Source organism: Tenrec ecaudatus, chromosome 12, assembly GCF_050624435.1.
Source record: "Tenrec ecaudatus isolate mTenEca1 chromosome 12, mTenEca1.hap1, whole genome shotgun sequence".
In the NCBI taxonomy this organism is placed as follows: Eukaryota; Metazoa; Chordata; class Mammalia; order Afrosoricida; family Tenrecidae; genus Tenrec; species Tenrec ecaudatus.
In genome coordinates, this window is record NC_134541.1 from 98,129,411 (window position 1) to 98,142,723 (window position 13,313).

Below are 13,313 nucleotides of genomic sequence, written 5' to 3' on the forward strand. Positions count from 1 at the left end.
ACCTTTAAAATTTTAATACTTGCATTATTTAATCTCTCTGACATTACGTTTACAGGTATTATTACACAGAAACAATTCATGTCTACTTTGTAGGTACGGTGCCATTATCTAATCCAAGGCAGGAAGGCACTCTCTATTGGCAGAATTTAGAACTTTACCTTAGTTTGGCTTCCAGGTCTTCTGTGTAGGCAAGGAGGGAAAATGCAACAGCATGCAGAAACACCAGGAAAAAACAACCCATTGTTGTTTGTAGATGGATCTTAAAAAGTAGATGTTGGGGGTGGGGGATGGGGGAGGCAGGGAAAAAAGAGGAGCTGATACCAAGGGCTCAATAGAAAGTAAATGTCTAGAAATAATTATGGAAACATATATACAAATATGCTTGATACAATTGAAGTATGGATTGCTATAAGAGCCCCCAATAAAATGATCTGTTAAAAAAAAAAAGTAGATGTTGATTGGTTGCAATGGAGAATGGCGTTAACAAAAGTTAAAAATAATAGTAACGAACTTCCGCTTCCGGTTGGGCTCTCGATGGAAGATTAAATTTTGAATGTCCAGAGAGGTCAGATTGCCATCAGTATCTTCCTGTAGACATGGCCCCTGTACATGGACATGGACATGAACATGGCCATCATAAAATGGAACTTCCAGATTATAGACAGTGGAAGATAGAAGGGACACCATTAGAAATTGTCCAGGAGAAGCTGGCTGCACAGGGGCTAAGAGATCCATGGGGCCACAATGAAGCTTGGAGATACATGGGTGGATTTGCAAACAATGTTTCCTTTCTTGGTGCAATATTAAAAGGATTCAAATGGGGATTTGCTGCCTTCGTGATAGCTGCAGGAGCTGAGTATTTCCTGAGTCCCCGCATAAAGATAAGAAGGATCACTGAAAATTGATTAGTGACTTCTTAATCTATTATAGAAATAAGATATCTATACCATAGCCTCCTTCTCGGTGTGTTTGTTCATTAAATAAAACAAGTAAGATGCCATAAAATTACAAAATAATAATAATAACAAAATAAAACCACTACAAATTATCCATCAATTCAGTTACCTTTTTACCAATTCTGACACCAGCCATCCCTACCCTGGCTCTGTTTCTCTGCTGGCTTTGATAATTCACAGCCATGGCCCCCCAACTCTAACAGACTATACTCATGGTGATGGGGATTACTAGGGAAGCAACAGATGACATTTCAGGGTCAGAAACAACTCAGGCTACAGTTCTTCAATGAGGGCAGTGTCTTCTCATAAGCCATGGCCACAGGCAGGCCACTGTCTGACCCCCAGTATACTTTGGGCCCAACCTCTGCTCTGCAAGGAGTAAGTGTGACAAAGCCCTTTTAGCTCTGCTATTAAGTGACCAGTTAAGTCTCCTGCCTGAAGAAGCCACTGCTGTCTCAAGCCCCGTCTTTCAGTTCTGCTGCTTCTCCTGCCATTGCTTTCTGCAGTCAGTGGCTGTCTCCAGTGTCACAGCACTTTTGTCTCCTGGATGTTGGAAGTTCAACCCAGGGATCTTGGGTTCAAAGGATCCACTCTTAGTTCTTCCTTCTTGATAGCAGCGAAATTCCCCTTTCCCACTTCTGGAGCTGTTCCTTTTAAGCTTAGTGGGAAGATAAAACTGATTAATGCCCTTACTAGGGTTTCATATGCTTCCTCTGTATGACCAGACCCCCACAAAGGAGTCATTCCCCTTATTTACATTAGCAAGCTAATAATTGGATAGTCTTTTGAATGGGACAACCACCTTACATTTGCACAATCCTACCCAGAGGACTAAGATCATCCAATAATGGGTGCAGCAGTATACTGATAGGGAACTCAGGATGTGGAACAAGGGATATCACTGCTGATGTTAAATGGGTCTTGGCGCAGAGCAGAGAAGACTAGAAAGATGTTTACTTGTGTTTCATTCACTATTCAAAGATATTTGACTGTGTGGGGGATTCTCAACCTGTGCGTCCCAACCCCTTTGGGGGTTGAACAACCTTTTCACAGGGGTCATCTGATTCGTAACAGTGGCAAAATGAAGTAGCAACGAAAATAAATTTATGGTTGGGGGTCACCACAACATGAGGAACTTTATTAAAGGGGTGTGGCACTAGGAAGGTTCAGAACCACTGATGTGGACCATAAACTGTGGATAACCTTGAGAAGAATGGGAATTACAGAACAGTTCATTATGCTCACGAGAAACTTGAACATGGATCAAGAGGCAGTTGTTCGAACAGAACTAGGGCATGTGGCATAGTTTAAAAGCAGGAAAGGTATGCAACAGGGTCGCGTCCTCTAACCATACTTGGTAAATCTACGTGCCAAACAAATCATCAGAGAAGCTGGATTAGATGAAGAAGAATGTGGCATCAGGATTGGAGGAAGTCTTGCTAAAAGTGAGGAGGAAGATCAAGGATTGCAGCCTTCAGTATCAATTACAACTCACTGTTAAGACCAAAAGCCTGAAAACTGGACCAGGAGGCAACATCATGGTAAGTGGAGAAAAGCTTGACGTTGTCAAGGATACACAATCAAAGTTCAAGGAAGCAGCAGTCCAGGGATCAAAAGATGTGTCGCATCAGGTAAAACTGCTGCACACAACCTCTTTAGAATAACGAAGCGCAAGGACGTTACTCTGAAGAAGAACACTGGTGCGCCTGAGCAAAGCCATGGTATTTTCCATTGCCTTAGAGCCATGTCAAACCAAGTTGGACATCGAATAAGAGAGAATGAAGAAGAATGCACGCATTTGAATCATGGTGATGGAAATGAGCACTCAAGTACCGTGGGCTGCGAGAACGACACGCTGATCTGCGCGGGAAGAAGGGAGGTCTGCATGCTCCTCAGAGGCAAGGACGGCAAGACTTTGTCTCACAGACTTAGAACTACTCGTACTGTCAGGAGAGACCAGTCCCTGGAGAAGGATATCATGTTTGGTAAAGTGACGGGGCAGTAAAGGAAAGGACGGTCCTCCTCAATGGGATGGACTGACAGTGGCTGCATCAATGGGCTCAGGAATAGGAACAATTGTGTGGATGACACAGAACAGTGCAGTGTTTTGTTCTGTTGTGTCACTATGGGTTGGAGCTGACTCGACAGCAACTGACACCACCACCTAGAGGACTGAGGTGTGTCTGAAGCATGCCATGGGGAAGTGGAACAGTGAAAAGATCACAGAAAGACTGACTCATTTGAATTGTGGTGTTGCTGAAAAATAATTAAAGTCAATTGGACTGCTTGAAGAACAAATCTGTCTTGGGAGAAGTACAGCCAGACTGCTCATTATTAGAAGCAAGGAGGGGGAGACTTTATTTCATGTATATTCAACATGTCATCAGGAAAGGCCAGTCCCTGGAAAAAGACATCATGTTTGGCAGAGGGCCCACCAGTAAAAAGGAAAACTTTCAGGAGATGACCTGACTCAGTGGCTTCAACAATGGGCTCAAACATAACAAGTGTGAGGATGGTGTAGGACCTTGCTATGAAACAGAACCCCCTCAACAGTACCTACTTCCTACCACCACCACCACCATCACCACCACCACCCAGACATCTATCTGTGTGGGGCTACACAAACCATGGCAAAAAAAAAAACACACCCAAAATAAAACAAAAGAACCCACCAATTGCCAGCCAGTCAATTTTGACTCCCTTTGAGGTTCTGAGGCTATAAATCTTTGATGGCTCATCTTTCTCCCAGGGAACAGCTCGTGGATTCTAACTGTGACTTTGTGGTTAGCAGGCCAACACAACCCACGATGCCACCAGGGCTCAAGACTACGGCCTGAAGGGCCAAAGTGAGTAACATAGAACCGTGCTATTCAATAGTATCTTACTTATTTCATTTCTGTCTGTTATCACGAGACCACAAGGATCAATAAGAGTGAGATCCAAAATTGATAGCAAGTTGGTGGAACTGCATGTTGATTCTTCTGTGTCTCAGAGGCCAGTCTGCCCATATGAGTCTCATACAAGCCTCTTTTACACTAACAGAAACTGATCAGTTCTGTCTTTAAAGCCCACCCTAGCTTCTCAGTAGCTACTCTAATCCTATACACAAATAAATAAGCAATATCAGAGATTTTATTTATACACAAATAAATAAGCAATATCAGAGGTTCCCCAGCAAATTATTACTCATCTAACCAAATTTCATTTCTTTAAAAAATGAAGAGATTAACAATAATAACTGCATATGAAAATTACACTAGAGAAGCATGCTCTTCTGTTAAACATGACTGTTAGTCTTGGCTTTAGAAAATAGGTAATGACATTTTATATATACTTTTCACCATTCATTATTTTTTATATTTTATTGGGAGCTCTTACTATTCATAATTCAATTAGATCAAGCATACTTGCACAACTGCTGCCCCCATCAGTTTCAAAACACTTTCTTTCTTCTTGAACTCCTTGATATCAGCTCCATATTTATATTTCAAATATCAGTCAACAGTCATGAAATTCTTTTCCAGTCAATAATTATTCACATCCAATTTATTGTTTCACTTTTGTCTTTCATTTTTAGTCTCTTATAGAGACCTCTAGTATACTGGGTTTCTGATAGTTATGATATAATATGATAGACTTTAGTGTTAGTTTTACTATTGTTTGAGATTATAAATCAACTTTACTTGCCTATGCCACATTTTAATATTTTTTCAAAACATATTCCCACAAAAGTTACCATATTTTAACAAAATTTTTAAGAAAATAAAAAAATTAACAAATTGTTCTAATATTGTAAGACTCTATTTAATAGTATTTTGTAGATTCAAAGGGTTAACTCATGAGACACAATTATGCAAAGAAGGAAACAAATCATACAAACTCCCCCCACACACAAATGTGACCCTTGAAGTGTGGAATGTTGTTCATGTCTGGAAATTTCACATATGCCACTCACAGACCTCAGTCTGAGATAACCATGAGGGATGTTAGCATTCAAGGCAAACTAAAACCTAAATAAATCCTAATTGCCCATTTCCTTAAGTTGTCCAGACTCCAAATCCTCTTGGGTTCTGCTCCGCTCATTTATTTTTAGCGCTATATTCTTTTTAAAAAAAGAAATGTGTAATAATACACAAGAAAATGTTTTAGAGGGGATTCAGATGAATAGAAAAACAATGAAAAGATAAGCATCCTCTAGTAATCTTACACATCATCTAACTAACTCTTATCACTCCAAGATTTCATACGAATATGTCCTATAACACCAGAATTGTTTTGTTTTCACATATCCCAAAGGTCATTGTAAAAAAGTAACTGTTCTATGTATGTACATAATGTTTTATAGATATAGTTTTATCATTTGAAAATTATTAGGGCATAGATTTGCTTTCAGGAAGATCATATCTGACTATAGAGGATTTATTTGCTAAACTGTATTAAGAATTAATTTTTAAAAATATGGTAATGGCATAGATTTCCTGGAATCAAAAGTGAAAACAGAAAGAATTTAAAAGACAACTCTCTTTAAGAGCAGAAATCATTTTAAACAAATCAAATAACTGCTTTATTACTTGAAAATACCAAAAGTCTTCTGCATATTACTTATCATTTATATCACATGCTTTAAAAGAAGCTCAATAATCTACCATCTCAAATTTTGTCAGAACAAGTACGTAAGAAGAAGAGAAACCTATAATTCAGCTCTTGATGACAGAGGATTTGTTTAGGAGTTTACCAGAGGGAACAGCCCTGCTGGAATCCCTTCAAGCAGCCTGTGAAAATGTCAGAATGGACTCTGTTTTGGAGGTCTCCCAGTCCCGAGAGAGCACTGAGTTTTGGCCTGTTTGTCTTTTCACATGCTTTAATATTTGAAAATCATTCCTTGTAGACACTGACTGATGCCCAGGGAATGTGAAGATTGTGGGAACTGGCAGTACCAACACGAGGGACAAACTTCATGGGAAATCAGTGCCTACTGCATTTGCCCTCTAGGCTCTCATAGATAAGGTACTCTTCAAATGTGATGGAGGTACATGGCGAGGCAAGAAGGAATCCCATGCCGTTCTGACGTCTTGACAAAGATACATGCAGAAAAGAGGAGTAAACATTACTAGAGCCATTGAAAGAAACTCTCAGTCATAAGACACAATGGTGAAAACGTTGGGGAAGGACATTAGTATTTAGTATGAAATGAAGTTATTAGTATAAACTGAAATACTGTCTAATGCCAGGTTTGTGTACTAATAGCAATTGTCATAAAATCTCTGTTCTAAATACTTTCCTATGTGAACTCATTTGATTCTCCCAGCAACTGGACAAGGCAAGTCTGAGTATGATCCACATTTTGCAGATGATCGACTGAGGCAAGGGAGGGTAGCTAATCTGCCCAAGTTTGCACAGCTAGTGATGGTATAACCGGGCACAAATTTGGGGGACGGCTCCAAACCTGTGGCTGTTATCTATCATGTGTGTGGTCTCTATTGTGGTGTTTTGATATCAAATGTTCAATGTTGATTACTTATAAAGGGCACAGAGTTCTAATGATAAGCTATGTATATGTTAAACACTTTAAGTGTTTTATTTTGTTTAATCCTTTTAACAACAATTAATCCTTCATTTAATCCTAACAGTATTCTTGTCTATAGATGAGTGACATGGGCTCTGAGTCACCTGATCCCACACATCTAATGTGATGAAGCAGGCTCCCAACTTGACTCTGTGGTGCACATTCTTAAAAAAAAAAAACTTTCCTTTCAAATAGAGGAAAGAATCAGGAGGCAAAGGGCAGTTATAGAGATCTAAATACAGGCATATACAGATGTAAATATATTTATATACAACAAGGAGTAAATAGATTTATGCACATATATTTCTGGTTTAGTATTAAGGAAACAGATGGATAATGGGCCTCTACTCATATACTCCTTGAACACGAGAACACTTTGTTCTACCAATTTGGCAATCTGAGATGCTCACCTTCCTGGCATGATTGCTGATGACAATGGGTGCACAAGCAATGTGGTGAAGAAAGCTGATGGTGCCCAGCTATCAAAAATATAGCATCTGAGGTCTTAAAGGCCTGAAGATAAACAAGCAGCCATCCTGCTGAGAAGGAACAAAATTCATATTGAAGAAGCACACCAGCCTGTCACGATTCAATCGCTGAAGACAAAGTAGGTGCATAAGCAAATGTGGTGAAGAAGGCTGATGGTGCCTGGCTATCAAAAGATATAGCGCCTGGGGTCTTAAAGGCTTGAGGATAAACAGGTGGCCATCTAACTGAGAAACAACAAAGGCCACATGGAAGAACACCACCAGCCTATACTGACATGATCGCTGAAGACAGAGTGGGTGCACATGCAAACCAGCCTATCCTGACAGGATTGCTAAAGACAAAGTAGATGCATAAGCAAATGTGATGAAGAAAGCTGATGGTGTCCGGCTATCAAGAGATATAGCATCTAGGAACTTAAAGTCTTGAAGATAAACAAGCGGCCATCTAGCTCTTAAGCAACAAAGCCCACGTGGAAGAAGAAACACAACAGCCTGTGTGATCACGAGGTGCTCAAGGGATCAGTTATCAGGCATCAAAGAACAAAATATCAAATCATTGTGAATGAGGAGGAGGGCAGATTGTAGACCCAAGACACATCTGTAGGCAACTGGACATCACCTTACAGAAGGGTTGCAGGGAGATGAGCCAGTCAGCGTGCAGTGTAGCAAGGATGAAACATACAACTTTCCTCTAGTTCCTAAATGCTTCTTCCCCGCTCCTCCACTATTATGATCCCAATTCTACCTTATAAATCTGGCTAGATCAGAGGCTGAACACCGGTACAGATAGGAACTGGAAACACAGGGAATCCAGGACGGATGATCCCTTCAGGACCAGTGGTGAGAGTGATGATAGCAGGAGGGTGGGGTGGAAAGGGGAAACCGATTGCAAGGATCTGCATGTAACTTCCTCCCTGGGAGAAGGACAGCAAAAAAGTGGGTAAAGGGAGATGTCGGACAGTGTAGGATATGACAAAAGAATAATAATTTCTAAATGATCAAGGGTCCATGAGGGAGGAGGGAGTAGGGAGGGAGGGGGAAAAATAACCAGCTAATATCAAGGGCTCAAGTAGAAAGCAAACGTTTTGAGAATGATGATGGCAATAAATGCACAAATGTGCTTGACACAATGGATGTATGCATGTATTCTGATAAGAATTGTATGAGCCCCCAATAAAATGATTTTTAAAAAACATTTTAATGGAGAACTCAAAAATAGCCTTGAGACTTTCCTAATATTGCCTAACAGAAAAAAACAAAACCCAACAACTTTCCTTTCATATATTAAAAAAATTATGGTCTGATCAAACAAGGCAATCTATCAAATTCTGAGTTGTCAGCAGTTAAGACTCAGTCAAACAGGATGTCCTATTTTGTGTCTCAATTCTGCAGACGACACTGACAAATTCTAACCCTTATCTGCTTTAAAATTTAGTCTACGAGAACCAAAGAAAAGTTATGAATGCAATTTTTGTCTTTTTAATTTTGTTGTTATGTCTTTATTAAGTGGAAGGCACAGAGTCAGTTTAAATTGGTGAAAACAGATACCCATAAATAACCAAAATAGAATAGAAATCATTTGGGCTTTTTAAAAATAGCTAGAAATAATCTTTAGCTGTTAAAATGCCACTATAGAGATGCTAATACATACATTTTAACGCCTGAAAAAATGAAAAGATAGGTCATAGTTTAAATTAAATAAATATATTAAAATTTTCCTTTTAAGAGCTCTGATTTTTACATGTTAATTTTGTACCACAGTGGTATAGTGGTGGCCTACTCACCATCTTCAAAATCACCAACCACTCTGCAGGAGCAAAATGAGGCTTTCTGATCTGTCAAGGGTTACAGTCTTGGAAGCCCACAGGGCAGTTTCACCTTGTCCTATATGGTCAATAAAAGTCAGAATTGACAGCAATGGGTTTTAAAATCTTGTACCTTGTCACGTTGCCTAATTCTCCAATTAGATTTGACAATTTTGGTGAAACTTTGGGATGTTTTATGTAGAAGAGGATCATCTCTTCAAGTAGAGATTTTATTATTCTTAGTAAATTTTGATGCCTTTGATTTCCTTTGCCTTACAGACTAAGACCTTTCAATACAACATTCTGTTGAGAGTCATGTTATTTGTTAGCTTGTATATGTGATCTCTACTATGTTGAGGAATTTCCGTTCTATTCTTTGTGGAGCTTGTCAATTACAAAAGGGCAAATATTGTGTGACACCACAATTCTGAAAAGCCATAAAATTGTTTTCATACTATAAGAAACATTCTTGTCATTGGCTTCTTGTTTTGTTTTCTTTTGTTGCATGGTTTTGCTCTACATGTTTTGGTGCATGTTATTATCTCCACAGGTCTGCCTAAATAAGATAGGCTGGATGAACAATCTGGAGGAGAAAACAACAGGACAAATGTGGTGAAGAAAGCTGATGGTGCCCAGCTATCAAAAGATACAGCGTCTGGGGTCTTAAAGGCTTAAAGGTAAACAAGAGGCCATCTAGCTCAGAATAAACGAAGCCCACATGGAAGAAGCACACCAGCCTGTGTGATTATGATGTGCTGAAGGGATCAGTTACCAGGCATCAAAGAACAAAAAATCATTATCATTGTGTGCTCACCTCCCTGATACAATCGCTGAAGACAAATGCATGCATAAGCAAATGTGGTGAAGAAAGCTGATGGTGCCCGGCTATCAAAAGATATAGTGTTTGGGGTCTTAAAGGCTTGCAGGTAAATAAGCAGCCATCTTGTTCAGAAGCAACAAAACCCTCAAGGAAGAAGCACACCAGCCTAAGTAATCACGAGGTGTCAAAGGGATCAGTATCAGGCATCAAAAACCAAAAAATCATATCGTTGTGAATGAGGGGGAGTACAGAGTGGGGACCCAAAACCTATCTATAGGCAACTGAACACCCCCATACAGAAGGGTCGCGGGGAGGAGACGAGCCAGTCAGGGTGTAGTGTAGCAACAATGAAACATACAATTTTCCTCCAGTTCCTAAATGCTTCCTCCCCCTCAACTATCATGATCCCAATTCTACCTTACAAATCTGGCTAGACCAGAGGGTGTACACAGGTACTGACTGGAACTGGAAACAGGGAATCCAGGATGGATGATCGCTTCAGTACCAGTGCTAAGAGTGGTGATACGGGGAGGATGGAGGAAGGGAAGGATCTACATATAACCTTCTCCCTGGGGGAAGAACAACAGAGAAGTGGGTAAAGGGAGATGTCAGACAGTGTAAGATATGACAAAATAATAATTTATAAATTATCAAGGGTTCATGAGGGAGGATGGAGTGGGGACGGAGGGAGAAAATGAGGAGCTGATGTCAAGTGGAGAGCAAATGAAGTGGAGAGCAAATGTATTGAGAATGATAGGGGCAACAAATGTACAAATGTGCTTTACACAACTGATGTATGTATGGATTTTGATATGAGCCCCCCAATAAAATGATTGAAAAAAAAAGAAGAGCTGATCCAAGGAGCTCAACTAGAAAGTAAATGTTTAGGAAATGATGATGGCAACATATATACAAATGTGCCTGATACAATTGATGTATGGAATTTTATAAGAGCTGTAAGAGCCCCAATAAAATGATTTAAAAAAAAAAAGAAACATTCGATGGTGGTTCCAAGCGGTGGGAGGGGAAGTCACAAGCTAGAGGGCAGACAAGCATTAACCTGGGTGAGAGGAAAGACAATACACAATTAATAGTTTGCTAGGGGAAAATGATGGAAGAAGGGACAGACACTGGGAAGTTTGCAAGAGCTGAAGTCGACTCTTGTGATATGCGTAGTCCTATAACGGTGATTTACAGTGGATGCTTGGTTGGACATGCAGGCTGAACCTGCAGGTGTGGGACAGAGAGTGAGAGTAGACCCACAAATATATATGGAGAGGTTTGACAGAGGAAATTTGTGTATGTGTATTTGCTACAAATATGTATCAATGAATGAGCTAGAACACTCAGTGGAAAAAGCCACAAACACTTCTTAGACTTAACCAAATACCTTGAGGGAATGAATCTTGGAGGGAATGGCTCCTCGTGACCATAGTTTTATGGGACACCAAGAACAACTGGCACAACACAGTTCACAAAGACAATGTTATACATCCTACTTTGATGAGTTAAGATCATGAATAGTCATTTAAGGTGGGACGCTTGGTTTCAACTGGTACAGAAGAAAAAACTAATCAAGTCAAACTCTTTGCCACAGAGTCAATTCCAGCTCATAGTGACCCTATAGGAATGGGTAGAATTGTTCCTGTGGGTTTCCAAGACTGCAAGCTTTATGAGAATAGAGAGCTTCCTTTCCTAAGGATTGGCTAGTGGTTTTGACCTACTGTAGCCCAGCACATATCCACAATGCCACCAGGGCTCCTATAGCAAAGACCTACAAAAGTCAAAATACACATGAAAACAATTAGTCCAATGAACTAATGGACTATACAAACATCAGTCTCCAAAACTCTGAGATCAGAAAAACTAAAAGGTACCCACCTACCACTACCACCTACTCTGAGAAGGATCACACTAGAAATGTGTGGGAGAGAAAGTGGGAGAAAACTATGGAACAGAGCTCAAAATCATAAAGGAGATTAGGCTTATTGGTCAGAAAGAAATGGTGGGAACTCTGACCCTATGGCCCTCACTTCCAGTCTGGAATGGAATTCACCTCTATGTTAAAAACCCAACCATCTCAGATCAAAAGGACAGCATTTACACCAAGAAAAAGTTCAGAGGTTAGGAAGGAAGGAAGGAGGAATATAAATGGGAAACACAGGGAGGTAGTAGAATAAGTGATGGCTTATGGAGGGGATTTCCAAGGATGAGTTGAAACAAAACGCATATAAACTATTGAATATAAAACTGATGACCTATTCTGTAAACTTCATCCAATTCACACAGAAAGTTTCAAAAAACTACATTACTTTTTGAAAATGACATATTGAGTCAATATTTCTCTTTCCTTTTAATTGGGGGGAGGGAGTTCAACTAGTTTTAGAGAACTGGCATGTATGGTTAATAATACATCCATGAACAACATATTAAATAGGAATATTACTCATTTAATTTATGGAAAATCCCATTAGCTAACTGTAGTGGATGTTATCTTCCATTCTTCCTAGTTCTGTTGTCCAACAGCAAGGCAAACGTGCAAAGGCCATGTAAGAGTGAATGCCATAATGTGGTGAGAAGGCAGGGGGCAGGTACCTAGTAGTTATCTATTTGTCTTCCTTTTTAGCCTCAAAAGGTCTCTGTCATTGGGTCAGGTGAGAGATATAAAAAGAGCCCCAATTTAATTTTAACGAATGATTCATTTCCAAGTTGCCTTGAGAAGTTTAAGTAGCCAGGGCATTAGAGTTGAATATTTATTAGGGAATCACTTATACGATAGATGCTATCTTTTATGGTTATTTTCAGCTTCCATTTATTCACTGGTATAGGGTCTAAATGAATTGTACCATGGACTGTAGTTTTATGAAAATGATCCCAAATAATCTAAGTGAGAAATAATACCCATGATTGCAGTTACTCTAGGAAGGACTTTATATGCATGATGTGGTCTCCTGTTGGCTTGAACTTACCACTCCACATTACCTAATAAATATATTAACTGTCAACTCTGAGGGTATTTCAGCAAAACTCGTTTTAAAGGTGCTAAAATTGGGGCTTATATAGTGCTAAAATTGGGGCTTATATAGTCTTGCTGATGCCATTTTGAAATTGTAAGCTCTAACTAGCCCCCGCACGCTCCCCCACCCCTGCCCACCACCGTGCCAACTAAAACATCCTTCACTCAGTTCTAACGCTGCTTATCAAGAGACGGGATTGAGCAGCCAGCGAGAGATGGGAGAGTGTAGACGCACACACTACACATCCTTCCATGCCCACCACACACACACACACACACACACACACACACACACATACTCCTTGAGTGTGCTCAGTGAAGCAGGGAAGCAAGGCATATTCAATATCAACAAAAAGTATCTAGGTGACAGGATTACAGGTGCTTATTTACACTGTGCAACAAAGGATGCTATTTCACAGACTGTACAAAGGCCACTGACAAAGAGAGGACCTCACCCTTAATAAGCTACTTATAAAGCTTCTTTTTCATTTGGAAGGGTTCATCGTCTTCCTTTAAACTTTACAATTATATTTAGTGCTAGTCCTAAAGTCTAATCTCTCTCTCTCACACACACACACACACACACACGGGTTTCAGAAGTTCATGGAAAAACTGTTATTTGATAATTCCATTTTCCCCCACAAACCTTTTGAAGCCCCATT

General features: G+C 39.9%; 1 protein-coding gene and 1 pseudogene across 2 annotated transcripts in view; one reads left to right on the plus strand and one right to left on the minus strand.

The window, feature by feature from the left end:
- The window catches only part of MRTFB (myocardin related transcription factor B), a 264,346-nt gene that overhangs the window by 129,896 nt on the left and 121,137 nt on the right, over positions 1–13,313 (minus strand). The gene's annotated exons all lie outside the window — the stretch shown is intronic.
- On the plus strand, positions 597–898 carry LOC142422247 (NADH dehydrogenase [ubiquinone] 1 beta subcomplex subunit 3 pseudogene; annotated as a pseudogene).